The sequence below is a fragment of the Poromitra crassiceps genome (genome assembly GCF_964638095.1).
Source record: "Poromitra crassiceps genome assembly, contig: HAP1_SCAFFOLD_550, whole genome shotgun sequence".
In the NCBI taxonomy this organism is placed as follows: domain Eukaryota; kingdom Metazoa; phylum Chordata; class Actinopteri; order Beryciformes; family Melamphaidae; genus Poromitra; species Poromitra crassiceps.
In genome coordinates this window covers 56,990-67,764 of record NW_028151858.1, presented here as the reverse complement: position 1 = coordinate 67,764, position 10,775 = coordinate 56,990, and the positions used below count along the sequence as shown (strand labels likewise).

General features: G+C 44.9%; 1 long non-coding RNA gene across 1 annotated transcript; it reads right to left on the bottom strand.

Annotated features, from left to right (window-relative positions):
- Positions 1-524: 524 nt before the first annotated feature.
- On the bottom strand, positions 525-9,071 carry LOC310771348. Its single transcript, XR_014552416.1, has 4 exons — positions 8,963-9,071; positions 8,335-8,440; positions 1,038-1,118; positions 525-841 (listed from the first exon to the last, which is right to left on the bottom strand). It is a non-coding gene; the product is annotated as an uncharacterized lncRNA (long non-coding RNA).
- Between the last annotated feature and the right edge of the window lie 1,704 nt (positions 9,072-10,775).

Genomic DNA, 10,775 nt, shown 5'->3' with positions numbered 1-10,775 from the left:
TACATGTTTGGTTGGACAGAGAGAAGTGTGTTCCACCTGCAGACAGTGGAGGGCGCTCTTCAGGTTAGATGCAGCGGTGTCTCTTCAGACTAGATGACCAAGTGAACATTTTCTTACAGCAGTCACACCAGTAGCCCGTTCCAGTGTGAATGCGTTTGTGTCTTGTTAGGTCACCTATCTGACTGAAACTGCTCCCACATTGGTCACAGTGGTAGGGCTTCTCTCCAGTGTGAATGTGTTTGTGTCTTTTTAGGCTACCTAACTCACTGAAACTGCTTCCACATTGGTCACAGTGGTAGGGCTTATCTCCAGTGTGAATGTGTTTGTGTCTTTTTAGGGTACCTAAATCACTGAACCTGCTTCCACATTGGTCACAGTGGTAGGGCTTATCTCCAGTGTGAATGCGTTTGTGTCTTTTTAGGCTACCTAACTCACTGAAACTGCTTCCACATTGGTCACAGTGGTAGGGCTTATCTCCAGTGTGAATGTGTTTGTGTCTTTTTAGGGTACCTAACTCACTGAAACTGCTTCCACATTGGTCACAGTGGTAGGGCTTCTCTCCAGTGTGAATGCGTTTGTGTGTTTTTAGGTTACCTAACTCACTGAAACTGCTTCCACATTGGTCACAGTGGTACGGCTTCTCTCCAGTGTGAATGCGTTTGTGTGTTTTTAGGTTACCTAACCGACTGAAACGGCTTCCACATTGGTCACAGTGGTAGAGCTTATCTTCAGTGTGAATGCGTTTGTGTCTTTTTAGGTTACCTAACCGACTGAAACTGCTTCCACATTGGTCACAGTGGTAGGGCTTCTCTCCAGTGTGAATGCGTTTGGGTCTCTGTTTCTATAAAGACACAAAGAAAGAATTAGGGGCAGGGGCACTCTGTGTGTGTGTGTGTGTGTGTGTGTGTGTGTGTGTGTGTGTGTGTGTGTGTGTGTGTGTGTGTGTGTGTGTGTGTGTGTGTGTGTGTGTGTGTGTGTGTTTGCGTGCGTGCGTGCGTGCTGCAACATCAGTGGTACAACAGTGATATTTTTCTCACCTGTTCTGAAGAATTCATTTGGACAATGCTCCTCCCCACCTATCCACCGACACCAGATGTCTGTCCTCCCACCAAGCAGCTCTGTAGATACAACAGGCGTTGAATTAAATCAGTCATATACAATTTAATTACAAATTGGAGTCTCAAACTCTTTGGGAAATTGTTCAAAAAGGGAAATACTGCCCTCTCACAGACCTCTCCATATCCATTGACAATACCACTGTGCTTCCCTCCCAAACAGCTAAGAACCTTGGGGTGATCTTTGACAACCAGCTGTCTTGCTCGGCCTACATTGCTGCGACAGCACGCTCCTGTAGGGCCTTGTACAACATCCACAAAATCCATCCTATCTCACCAGGGAAGCGACACAACTCCTGGTCCAGTCACTAATCATCTCCTGCCTGGACTACGGCAATGTGCTCCTGGCCGACCTACCTGCCTCTGACATCCGACCGCTTCAGCTCATTCAGAACGCTGCAGCCCATCTGGTATTCAACCAACCAAAATTCTCTCATGTCACTCCCCTCTTCCGGGACCTTCACTGGCTTCCCATCTTGGCACGCATCAAATTCAAGACACTGGTTCTGGCCTACAGGACAGTACACCAGACAGCCCCTCTGTACCTACAATCTATGGTCAGGCTCCAAACCTCTCACCGTTCCCTCCGCTCCTCCACCAGTGCAGGACGCCTCACCCCTCCTTCACTACGGGGGCTCAAAAGTCACTCATCCCTTTTGCGACTCTTCTCGTCCCTGGCACCTCAATGTTGGAACAAGCTCCCACCTTCGGTCAGGATGGCCGAATCACTGCCGATCTTTCGTCAAAGACTAAAAACACACCTTTTAGTTTTCAGGCTCCATCTGGGCCCTTCTTGAACTAACATGTTTCTCTCTCTCTCAAAAAAATAAAAAATACCACTATAGGACGAATCAGCGTGACGTCACTGCCACCCAAAAATCTGTAACCCTGCAGCAGTTAACTATGTGAGTTGTGCCAAACAAACGTTAATATCTCAAAAGGTATACACCACATCGCTTAAATTTTGACATTCTGAGTGAGAGCAGAATTAGCTGCTCAAGAGTTTGATGTATAATATATGCATGTCGTTGTGTGAACCGTCACAGTTTTTAAATTGTAAACAGGGTCAGCCGGCTAGAGTCAGACGCTCAAACTCAGGCTCCATAGGGTTCCATTGCCGTTGCCACCCAGTGACGCGGTTTGTTTACCAAAATGCTGCTTCCTTCAGAAGTTGTCATAGATTGTGTTTCATAGTTGATTTCTCTATTTGTATACCAATGATTGTCGTAGTCGCTATGCCGACAGATTTATTATCAAGTATGCTGACGATTCTATTATCGTCAGCCTGCTCGACGATGATGAAGTTGGCCATGGCCAAGTCATTGATGACTTTGTATCCTGGTGTGAAGATGCCTTTCTGCAACGCAATGTTTCAAAAACGAAAGAGATTTGCATTGATTTCAGATGCTCCCCCCGTTCCCCAGGGTAGTATTGTTAATGGTCAGACAGTTGACCTGGTCACTGAATACAAATATCTGGGTACTATAATTGATAGCAGGTTGAAGTTCGATCTGAACACAGAGTCGCTGTGCAAAAAGGATCAGCAGCGCCTTTTTTGTCTCCGGAAACTTGCTAAATTCCAGGTAGACAAGACCTTGATGAAACTGTTCTACAGCGCTTTTATTGAAATCTGGTATCACCTTCTCTATTGCCTGCTGGTACGGCAACCTCGACACCAGGAATAAGAACTCCCTATGGAGAATTGTGAAAACGGCTTAAAAAATAGTCGGAATCCATTTTAGGAGCCTAGACCACATTTTCAACCTGCAGGTGCTGAAAAAAGCAAGGGCTATCTGCTCAGACAATGCCCATCCGCTGAGCTCTGAATATGAGCTGCTTCCATCTGGCCTTCGTCTTCGTGCTCCCTTGGCTAAGAAAAATAGATATAGGGAAATTCCTTTGTTCCTGCTTCAATTCGAGCTTTAAATGCTACTTAAAGGGATAGTTCGGTTTGTTTGAAGTGGGGTCCTATCAGCTAGTGAGATACACTAACTTAATTAGGTACAGTGTTCAGGAGTGAGTGCGCATTGTGGAACGAGACCGCGCACTCAGCGCAGCAGCCAAACCAGCCTTTTCTCTGTAAGTACGGGGGGTCAACAACTAAAACGTAATTTAGCCACCTAAAACACCTAAAACAACGCCCACCTAAACAAATCGACATCCGTGTACATGCACGCTCTATTTTGACAATTTTCAGCGCTTTACTTTTCCGCGAAACAGCAGTTTCATTCGGCACTGCTTTTTCTCCCAACCGTACAACTACTGTATTCCTCCGCTAAAAGCCAGCACAGAGCACAGAGCCGCGGTTTACAAAACAGGAAGGCTTAGAAGAGAGATAAAACACTGACTTACTTTAGAGACAACAAGTCACCTGGCCTCTCTGGTCTGGGACGTTTTCCACAATTTATCCTGGGAATGGTGAAAAAGGTCTGCAGCCAGGGCACCCAGGCATTTAGACAGGAGGCGCATCTCTCTGCCTGTTCACTTCACTCTCTGCAAAAGTTCCTCTTCTGTATTCTCTCTGGTTCATAATTGTATCCTCTTGTCACCAAGGTGAATGGCATATCATCCTCGCTATCAAAATCACTCATATTTTCGTCCGTGTATTCTATTTGTTGTGTCTTCAAACCGGGAGAAATAAAATAGCCTACCCCCAAATAACTGCGGAGTAATCCAGTGCTGCGGCTGTGTGCAGGCTTTTAGCGGAGGAATACGGTAGTTGTACGGTTGGGAGAAAAAGCAGTGCAGAATGAAACTGCTGTTTTGCGGAAAAGTAAAGCACTGAAAATTGTCAAAATAGAGCGTGCATGTACACGGATATCGATTCGTTTAGGTGGGCGTTGTTTTAGGTGGCTAAATTACGTTTGAGTTGTTGACCCCCAGGACTTAGAGAGAAAAAGCTGGTGATGCTGCTGCTCTGGGTGCCGGATCTCGTTCGACGCTGCGCCCCGCTTCAAGAACACTGTACCTAATTAAGTTAGTGTATCTGACTAGCTGATAGGACCCCACTTCAAACAAACCGAACTATCCCTTTAAGAGAATATAATGTAACATCTATGCTGCCTTTGTTGGTTGTTGAATACATTTTATATGGGCATTGATTATATAGGCGGGTTTTGATGTTTTTACTTATTTTACGTTCTCTTATACAATAGTAATATTGTAGCATTTTTCTTTCTGTAATATGTAGCGCTGTGTGGCTAAGTGTCCTTCTTGGACTGCCTTGCTTGCACTTATCGGCCATGGCCTCTAATGCACTTTAAACTACACTGGCACTTTGAACTGCTACTTTGTACTACCTCGTGGTATATTTGTGTCTCCATTTTTGTTTTTATGGTCTATTTGTGTCTGCACTTTGATTTCATGTTTTTATCTTTGTGTGATTGCCCAAAGTGCCCTTCTGGGACATATGAATAAACTTGAACTTGAACTTGAATTGTTGACAAAAATGTGTTACTGTAAGTCGCTTTGGATAAAAGCATCTGCCAAATGACGTAATGTAATGTTTCGATGTTTAGTTTAGTGTGTGTGTGTTTGTAAGAGAGAGAGAGAGAGAACAAAGGGTTTTCTTGAGTTCGATGGACACAAGAGAATTTTGGATCGCGTCTAATAACGGAGATCGAGAGAGAGAGAGAGAGAGGGTGTGCTAGGGTTGCCAACCATCCCTTAAAATATGGAATCGTCCAGTATTTGTAAACAAAAAGACGTGTTTCATATTGAACTGATACGGCACACGATTTGTCCCGTATTCGAGAGACACTGTGTAGGGTTGTCACAATACCAAAATTTTGACTTCGATACTGATACCAAGTTTAGTATCACGATACTCGATACTGATACGATACTCGATACAGATACGATACTCGATACCTAATGGATAAGAAACCGAATGTCCACAAGGTTGATCACATTCACAAATTCAAGGTTTAGTAACACCCTTAACAGTCACTGTGGGATTGAAGGACACCTTTTGAAATGTGCCTCTCTGGTGTTAGAAGACCACCATATGAACTGAATGTTTCTGTATTAGAAGAATAACTAACTAACTGAATGTTTTCGTGTTAGAAGAATAACGGCATATTAACTGAATGTCTCTCTGTGTTAGAACAACGCCATAATGTAAGGCCAGTGGTTCCCAAATGGTGTGCCTAGGCACACTGGTGTGCCTTGGGATAAGTCCAGGTGTGCCTTGGGATTTTGCATTATTGCAATTGCAAATATAGCATAAAAGTTTAAACTATACAAAAAGTGGGTGTGTTGCTGCTTTGATGTAGTAATTTTGCAAAGTTTCAAATTAATTCCTAGAGTAATATATTTTGTCAAATTTTATTTGACATTAGTAATAGTAAATAAAAAACATTTAGAGTGATAAGAGTAAAAGAGGCTATTTTGCACCGATAGACTTAGGCTATATAGGTGTGCCTTGAGATTTTGTTGTGCCATTGGTGTGCCTTGGGCACAAAAAGTTTGGAAACCCCTGATGTAGGCTATCTCTATGCATCTCTTAATACAATATTTCTCTTTACAAATTATATAGCCATGTATATTGCACTCTTCACAACATCCTGTGATATCAGTCAATGTTTGAGACAGGTCCTTTGCCTGTCTCATTGAAAATAGAAACACAATAGAAAAATATGAACTGCAGCACGGACACAGCACACTGTAGGCTATGTAAGATGGCTCAGACTGAAAAGTTATTAGTGTGTCTGTCCAGTAACACACGATAACATAGTGGGTAACCCAGGTTATTTCTTTTGTTGCGACACATTACAGATGTCACTCGAAGGCCACATGCGCGTGGTTTACCGACGGCTCCTGAACGCGTCATGTGCAGGACTGGAGAGGATGCAGCTGCGAGTGTTTGTCTGCTCTCAACTCCGTGAATCTCGCTTTAATCTTCATAACAGCGGCTCATTACCCGCTGTACACAACGTGCACTAGTTCTGCACAAGCCCTCGCGGGTCTCTCCTCCTTTTACCGACTCTCTCACTAATCTCACCGCTGTTTACATGCTTTTCAGATCGGCTAACACACTAACGCTAGTTATACTTAGCTTAGCTGTTAGCTACTTTAGCTTAGCTCTCTCCCTCTCGGTAAGATTCATGTTCGTTACGCGCGGCATAACAACATTTGTGTATATTTGCTGGAGGGGAAGAAGTGTCCCGCTAGTGTTGATGTCCAATGTGATGGCAGAGACACTGGGAAATGTGTGTTTATTTGTTGCGTCGCGTGTAACGTTAATTAGACGAGGAATCCTGCAACGATATTCACAGCAACGACCAGTTAAAGTGATGGTACCGAACTTTGGGAACTTCCAATACCGAACCGTTTAAATCAAAAGTATCGAAATTTCGGTATACCGTGCAACCCGTACAAAGCGATTTGAGTGAGTAAACTCCACAGAGGAGTCTTGTCCGCTGGCAATGGCACCGCTGCCTCTCCCCCTATGTAGCCGGTGACACCGGACCGGTGTCATGTTACAGCAGCCTAGCGAGAGGCTGTGGACAGTGCGCAGGACACAGGGAGCACTCAAAACAAGTTCCTCACTCACCAGGCATCACAATGTCATTGTTTTTTCACATTGTCAATATTTAGATGTGATAATAAAGGCTTCGAGAGCCTGGTTTAGGTACCTTGAAAGTGCTTGAATTACGGTACTCTTAAAAGCTGTACAAACCCTGCTTACAACAGTAGGCTATTGCAGATGTAAGACTTGTTACAGTAATCAGAGATATCCTCAGTATAATAATCCATACTTTTCAATAGCCTAATTGTCCTTTGATTCAGAAGATTTCATCTGAAATCTAAAATGTTTTGCACTAATGATGTAAACTCTTGCAGGTATGTCTATTCAAAAGAATAGCTATGTAAAATTGCTGTTTGCACTGTTGAAAGAAATGTCTTGAATGAGTAGACTACATAATGTGAAGATAAATTAGGCTATCTCAAAATGTCATTTGCACTAGTGTTTACTGCGCTATCCATAGCGCAAAAAAAATGCAAAAACTGATGAAAACCAGGTCTGTGTGTTTGCTTGTATTAATGGGTAGCCTAAATGGTTGAAGCCAAAGCCATTAGTTAGCAACCCCCCCTCCGGACCGCCCCCATTCCTTATTTCCATTTCAAGAAGTTGGCAACCCTAGGCGGTTGGCATCCTCAAATGTTGCATTACCATCACCTGAATTGTATCAGCTTCACAGTGCTAACTATTTACAGTGTCCACTTTCTCAGCTATTCAGGGGGAAACACTGACATAGCCTACTTCTATGTTTTATTTTTGCTATACGTTTAAATGTAAAGATAGGCCTATGCGTGCAATAATGTATTGATAGTCAGCTTACTCTGTAACCGCCATAAAACACAGAAGAAGAAGCGGAGAAAAAGTTAAGTGTTGTGGGGTTGCAGCTGTTGAAAACCATCTATATCAGGGGCGTTTCTAGGTCCTCAAGACTTTGGGGGCTTAAGGCCTAAACATGGTCGTCCGTCAGAGCCTCGCCCCGCCCTCCCCGTGTGACGGCGGGTGGAGCGCCGTCCTACGGGGAGGGGCCGCCGTCGGCTGACGGGGGCTGCTCGAAAATGTGACTTCACGGCGACGATACGTGCGTGACGACAGCTGCAGGAGAGTTGTGATTGGCCGTTGCCTTGGCTCTTCGTCGTAAAGTCGCCTTTCAAAGCATGATGTTAGATTATAACGAACTAGTGGTGTGGCTTAGCCTTCCCAAATGTTGAGGGTCGTTTTTTAGAATTTAATACATAGAATTGGGAACGTTACATTAAATTTCATTCAGACTGCCTGGCACACAATCTCCGCCATTTTCACACGGAGCTTCCACAGGAGGAGGGGGGTGGGAGGAGGGAGGGTGTAGTGGTGTCCGAGCATGTAGGGCTCGCTGGCGCCGCCAGACGGCGAGACGGCTCCAATTCGAGGCGGACGGACGACCATGTTTAGGCCTTTAGCCCGGTAAGCCAACAGGGAGGGGGGGGGGGGGGGCACGGGGGAGGCAGCTCACCTCCCCCCGCCCGCAAATTTATTTTGGTTTTTCCAATCCTTAAATACCCATGTTGTGAGTCATTTGAGATGAATACAGAAGAACAAGATTAGTGGGTCTCAAAGTGAGGTCCAGGGACCACCAGAGGTCCTTGATAGGGTTCTGGCGGGAGTCCACTTAGCAAATTCATGAATTGATAAATGTCAGCATTAGCCTCTTTCACTTACAAGAAGTTCTCACCACCTCCCCTCCTCATCCTTTGGTCTGGTCTCCTCAACTCTGCTCTCCTCTCCTCTGCTGTGGTCTGGTGTCCTCTGCTCCACTCCCCTCAGGCTGAGATGAGGAAAAAAAAAAAACAGAAAATATCAGTTATTGTCATAGTGTGTCATTACATCAGCTGCTAGTACTTCCACACAGCGGCAGCGCAGCATCACCATGAAATAAACCAACTCAGTGGTGAAACAGGGGGTGTAGCGAAGTTCTTACTGTAGCGAACCCTAGCCAGACAATGGTGAAGCGTACTGATGTTCAAGAAGCCTTTTATTTATGTTCGGCCTTTTCCTTATTTTGAACACAAATGTCCTCTCCTTCCTTCTCCTTTCCCCATGAAACACCATAAGAACTACAGGATAGATAATATAAAATGAGCTCTTACAACAAACAAAACCGTAACTGTATACTATTAACCATACAAGCTACAAAGCTAGCATCAGCATGAAGCCACAGCCATCCACTCCAATGTCTATAGAAGCTAACGTTAGCATGACCGTCACAATAACAATAGCCTTCACTTCACAGTTACATTTAACAAAACCACACATCACTGCTTCATTAAACCATTACAACAAACAATACCTTGTTCCCAATTCCAGCTATAGGTGCTTTTGATTAGATAAAGAACCGTAGGTTGAAGAGCGACATGTTTTGCTCTTAGCTTTTTCATGTCAATTCACTTCCGGCCGGTGCGCACACCTCACGTCAAGTAGCGTAGATACAACATCACTACGTCCGCTCATCGTTTCAAAATAAAAGTACCATATGATACAAAAACGGCGCCATCAGAATTTAGGTTTACAGGAAGCGTGTACCTTAATAAAATACATTCACAGGACTGCCTTCCAGACACCTGGGACGTGGGTGTTTCCCAGTGGAAAAGTCCCACCCCCCACCTTCAAAGCATTCCAGAGCACAAAGGCAAAACGCAACCAAGAAACATGGCGGACTGCGACAAACTTTTTTTTGTTTGGCAAATAGCAAGACAGCTTAACAACGAGTAGAGCACCATCCTTACATATTTAAATGAAAATGAGGAGCAGCAATGACACATAATGTAACAGACTCTAAGGCACTTAATACTTTGGACTACATACTCCATGTTGCGGCCATTGTTGTGTGACGTCAGACAACTGGTTCCCAGCCTAGTGGGGGTAGATTTTTTTCTCCCAGTTTTCAAGTGGGAGCTCCCACTTTGAGTGCCGTTCCAGCGCACTTTTCCTAATAGGAGGCCAGAAAATCTGAAGGTCCCAGTTGTCTGGAAGGCAGCATTAGGGGGGGTTCGTTGCTACACTCTGACTGAGGGTTACATGCTGCCACTCCGACGTGCTGCCACTCCGACGTTCTGCCACTCCGAAATATCGGCACTCAGAAAGGGATCATGTCTATGTTCCCCGGGTTCTATATTCCCCGTTTTCCCACGCCAAACCTAACCTCCCCCCATGCCTAAACCTAACCTCCCCCAGACCCTAACCCAAAACCTAACCTCTCCCACCCCCACGCCTAAACCTAAGGTCGGCATTGCGGCTTCTAAGGTGAACGACCGCCAGTCCGAATAATGGAAGTTAACGTTCGGAGTGGCAGGGCTTCGGAAAGGCAGACAGTTACCCTGACGGTGTTGGTTTCTTCCATGATGCGTCATCATGGGAAAAACCAACTCGACGGGGGAAAGAGGGGGGTTTCGCTGCAAGCACTGAGAGGCTGTTGCAGGGAGGCAGTCAAACAGAAATGAATTGGGACATTTCGTAACCTCCGGGGCGCGATATTTTTTGGGGGATGATGGCGAAGGCTAGTGTCCTCTAGTAAGAGAGTGGCGTCAGCGGAGGACCAAAATGCAAGACTCATTAGCCAATGAACAGCCAGGAATGGGTCTCGCGCTACTTTTGCATGCTAAAATAAAGCTGATAATGTACAATTTGATTCAAGGGGGGAAAAACCCTTTCAGAGTACAACACAAACTGTCTATTTTGCTGCAACTGGACAGTGCTGCTTCTTTTACTCAAGAGTTCCACTTTCTACTTCCTGGAAAAAAACTGGTCCATTGGAGTGAATGGAGATGTCGGAACTCTTCTATTATATGTCTCTGGCGAAGGCTATGCGAAGGCATAACCCGCCCCTCTCTGCCTCTGATTGGCCTATCATCAAACTTCCATCCAAACACATTCGCTTGGCTATCCTATCCTGCATTAGGCTACATCTCTTTATACACTGTGGTCAGACCGTCAGAATCAGACAGACAGCAGTTACGCTTGCTAGTTCCCTGTAAATTACCCTGTTTTATATCACTCTTGATCAATTCTCTGTCTATAGGCTACATACGTGCACTGCCAAGAGTAGCGGCAGCGTCATAAATAGACTATATTAAAAACATAAACACACTGGCATGTTTCATGCA